We start from the raw sequence: 4,991 nt of genomic DNA, 5'->3' as shown, positions 1-4,991 counted from the left end.
ACTTTATGTCTTGTTTTGGAAGTGCTATTGTGATTTGGAGCAGCAAGAAATAGCCACAAAAGTTGTGCCTTGTTGTGTACAAAGACAGAGTTACTATGGCAACTTGTGAGGTTCATAAGCTACTTGGTGATATGGATGAGCCCATGGATAGGGTCGTTGTCAAGGATAGCTAAGGCAAGCAAATTTTATTCTAAGTAGATAAACCATTAGCAAAAAATTTTGACTACTTCCTAAAGACTTGCTTTCGTTCAAAGAATTGTTGTTTCTATTCTATACACACACAAAGATGAGAAGGGTTTTTTGTAATGGTAAGCCTTGAAACCAAGTAGTAGCACTAAAATAAGAACATGAAAAAAGAAAAAAGACCCTAAGTAAGGGGTTTGGAGAGAGAGAGAGAGAGAGAGAGAGAGAGAGAGAGAGAGCAGAGTAATATTAAACATCTTCAAAAGGCCCAGTGGGTCTATGATACCAAAAGTGATACAATAGTGTCCATGTAATCTCATCATGGTACAAATAAAAACAAAGACTAGAGCTATGAGTCGAGAATGTCAAATCCAGAGCAATATGATACAAAGTGGAACCATCATCATCATACAACCTATGAAGCTAATCCCTTGGTAGGGGGAGGGGCCCATCAAGGATATCGAGCATGGGGTTAGCCTATAGAAGGCTCTGCAGATCCACTGGGCATGGGAAGATGGCATGTGTTGGGCTCACTATAGTGGCATGGCCCAGTCTAGAGACACATGAGAGTGGGGTCTGGCAGGGAGTCAGGCACTCGTCAATGAGGCTATGTGTATGTCATCCATGGCTGGTGGGGCATCCTCTCCTGTGGTTGGAAGAACTACATGATGGTCTTGCCTAGGGCTGGGGTGGATGTCTCCCATGGGGTCTTGAATCCCTAATCAATGAGTCTTAGTATAGTGATGAAGCTCTAGTAGGAAGAAAAGGCCCAAGCACTGCCCGCTAGTTTGGGGAATCCATGATCCTGGATAAGGGTCCAAACCCCTCTCTAAAGAGACAATGGAACCTCCCTCAAATCTCATAATATACTGCACCTGCATATGAAGTGCTCCTCTGACTTGACCTCTTGCTGGCACATAGTGCATATCCTCTCGTCACGAGGTATCTACATGGCTCTCCATGTCTCTATCCTAAAATAGTGCAATGACACCCCCAATTGGCCCACTACAATCCGCATGGCATGTGTGTAACATACCCATCTTCACTAATAAAGAAATGTCCATGTAATAGATGAATTTATGAGTTTTTATGGTATAAAAATCAATGATTTCATTAAATGGGCCATTTCTACTTAGAATCTTCAAAATCTGAGCCCAAATTTGGAATCTAAGCGTGATTTTACCGTAATATAGGATTGTACAGCATCCAAAACGGACACCGGATCAAGCTTATACGTAAATTTTAGTTATTTTTAGTTAAAAAGCGACGACCTTTAAACCTTAATAAATGCACGACCGGGCGTCCGATGGACGAACGGTCTGCACCCCAACGATCAGGGGAACATCCCGGACCAAAAAAAAATGCCTCCCCCCTCTGGCACATAAATCGAGGTCGGTGCCCCAAATTTGGAGACCCCGCCCCAAAAAAGAGACTGTACACACTTACCAGGGTGCTCGTTGTCGTGCCACGGCACGTCTATGGTGTGAAACCATGCATGTGAGGCCATAAAATCCAAATCCAGATGCATGGGATTAAGTGCCTGTGTACATATGGGATGTATGGCGTGTGAAGGGTTTTGCTTTTGAGGGCGTCGCCAGGTGTACAGGTGAAATGGTTTGGTGTTGAGCTTGTTACAAGCCTGTCTGGAGTAAGGTTCACTGGAGGTGAGATCAGCTGCTTGGTCGTCTCAATTTGTGGGCGCGTCTAAATACAATGGGCACTCGTGAGTCAGTATTCTGAGGCATGGGCAATTAGGAAGGTAATGGCCAAAAGATTTGGTGTGAAAGCATTGTGTAGCCAAATAATATATATATATATATATATATATATATAAGGTGGCTAACCTATAAAGGGGCCACATGGCTGTTTGCGCGATAGCCAGCAAAGGGCCTCCAGAAGGTTGGCGTGGGCGATGCTTCTGGGAAAACAGAGGACCCGAGGGGTAAAAAAGGAAGGAGGCGACTTGCTGGGAAGCGGGCCTGAGAGGTGCTCTAGTCGATTGTAGACTGTGGCTAGGCTAGAGAGCCACCTCTGGCAACCAAAAAGAAAAGGAAGCAAGCAAGGAGCCAGGTGGTCGCTGTGGTGGCTGGCGACAGAGTGGAGAAAAGCCGGTGAGCAGGTGGGTTGGTGAAGCAATGACAGATAGAGATGACGAGTCGGGAAAAGCTGGTAGCAAAAAAGTGGAGGGCAAGAAGCCTTGACGCCAGAAAAGGCTAGTGGTGACGGAGACAAGCGGTGCCGACGTGTGGAGTAAGGCGCCTGTAAATAGAGAAGGAAGGCTGATTGTGGAAGAGAAGGAAAAAGCACGCTGTTTTGCTGCAGGGAAGTTGGTAGCGAAGCAAGGGAGCTGGTAGCACGCAGTCTCTGATGTAAGCAAAGGGAGAGGGAGGTGGCGACTGGCACAGCTGCTGGCGACGATGAGAGGGCTGGGTATTTGTACAGAAGAGGAGCAGAGAGGTGAAGGCTACCCTTGGAGCAGCTGAAGCCGTGCGCAGCTGCAGGTATACACGGAGTGCCGGTTCATTGAGAAGAGGACGACGGGGCTCTGAAGGCAGCTGGGGTGGGCGTAGAGAGCCAGCATCGAGGGGGGGGTTGATGAGCAGAGGGTGGAGGCGCTAGAGAGAGAGAGAGACTGGTGATCTCAGCGCTGGAAGCTTAAGCTTGTGGAGGTGGCAAACTCCTTGATGATTCTTGTTGCTGGAGTTGATGGCGATAGCCTTACAGTGCAGCTTGTTGACAGTGTGGGCATGCTGCTGGTATGTCTGAGGTATTATCATTATATGATCGTGTTGTTGTTGAAATTTTGGTGTCTTATTGCTCTTGAAGCTATGTGTAATGGGTGCTGACGGTGTTTGGGCCATGCTCTTGCTTTAATTGAAGACTTGATGATCATGATGGTTTGGTGTTTAGCCAAGAGAGATACCTTTTCCCCCTTGTACATGCATCTCTGAGAGAGGAGGGAGGAGGTTTTGCGGGATTTATTTTCTCTGAATAATCAAATCAAGTGAATGCAAATCAACGTAACTCTCACAGCCAGACACCCAGTGTGTTCCCGGCTAGACCACACACGTCACGACAGCTTTGGTGAACCCGACGTGAAACCGCTGGGGTGAGAGTACGTAGAGATGGCTAGCAAAATGGAGCATTTATATGCAGAGATGAAAGAGCTTGAAGAGCGGTTCAGGAAGATTGAAGAAGAAAAGCGAATTCAGGAAGCGGTGGAAATTGCAGTGCAATTGGTGTATGACAGGGTCAATATATTTGATGGTTACGATCCAGAAAGCTATCTAAGGTGTTACGAGACAGAGATGAAGAATCAAGGGGTTCCAAAAAATATGATGATTGCATCTTTTGCATACCTTGTGAGTCCTGATTTAAAAGATGAAGTGCTGGAACTAGCAGAGTATCACTCCAAACGATGGAGTGATTTTGCAGATGCACTTATTTATGCGAGTTCCAGGTATAATGTGAGCTGTGATAGTGTTCCAGCAACAATCCGAGCAAATTTAGAAGCGGTTGTTGATGCATGTCTTATGGAGGACAATCAATTGCTATTCAAGGCTGATACAGAGATTGTGGAGGCTGTTTATGCTAAATTGGGACTGCAAAAAGCCATTAGTGAGCAACAAGGCCTTCACAGTGCAAAAAGGGATGCTTTGCTACAGCCTCATAAAGATGCAATGGGTGAACTCTGCAAGTATAATTTGTCTTCCTTGTTTGAGGGTGCAGACATACAGGGTCCTATGATCATACCAAATGATGTGTGTATGCCTATGCTTGAAGAGACACTTGATTCAGAGAGCTTCAGGACAGGTGCTCAAGACCCAGTACACGAGGAAGAGGACATCGCAAATAGTTTCCTCTTGGGCTGTGAAGCATGTAAGTTGTGTAAACTTGAGGATTCTCATGATGAAAGTGCTCATTTGAAGGGTATTCCTCAGGTGTTGTATCATATGTGTGAAGAACAGCAGGAACCAATGCTTCTTGCTGAAAGCATGATTGCAGAGTTTGAAGATCTAAGACAAGAAGAAGATGCTATCATTACTGCATTCTTATCTGGTTATGATGCTTATAAGCAGGATGATGTACATGAATATGCAGACGGGCCACAAGTATGTGTGATTGATTTAGAGGGGGTGAGTGATATGGGTGATTCCAACAGTGATGTTGCTTCTGAAGCTGGTTGCCAAGGTTCTTTGGATTTGGGTTATTTTGGAATGCTAACAGGGTGTTCCAACAATAAACAGGGTGATGCTATGTCATCAGTGTCAGGGTTACCTTGCAACCACATTTGTGAGCAACAATCTCGAGCTTGGAAGCTGTTTATGATGATGATTTGGAGAGGGAAATTGAATCTGTCTTTTTGAATCATACAGGGTTCAATGACATACAGATTCAAGGGTACTCGGGTGAGGGACCCATAAATCTAAGCCCATCTGCAGACAGGTATCAAGAAATACTGGGAGATAACATGCATGATATGCAAAGTGTGGTCACAGAGCCTCAAGAGGCTGCATATGAGCAACCAAATGGATATAGCTATGGGGGTATGAATGTTCATGATAATCAACATGTGGGATTGCAAGATAATAATGGCTTCAATGCGATTGATCCTGGATTGGATGCTATCTTAGATGATGCATTGGATGATTTCATGGTATATAATAGATCCCCATCAGCTTTGGGCTCTTCTATGTTTGATGCTAGTCAATTGTTGGTTGCAAGCGAGGATGTGCAGGTGTTATGTAAGCCAAATGATTGTGATGAGATTGATTCAGATCTGGAGGCTATTCTCGATGATGCCTTGT

The sequence above is a fragment of the Cibotium barometz genome, chromosome 12 (genome assembly GCF_041138505.1).
Source record: "Cibotium barometz isolate CiBa-2024 chromosome 12, ASM4113850v1, whole genome shotgun sequence".
NCBI classification, from domain to species: Eukaryota; Viridiplantae; Streptophyta; class Polypodiopsida; order Cyatheales; family Cibotiaceae; genus Cibotium; species Cibotium barometz.
This window is presented reverse-complemented; position numbering follows the sequence as displayed.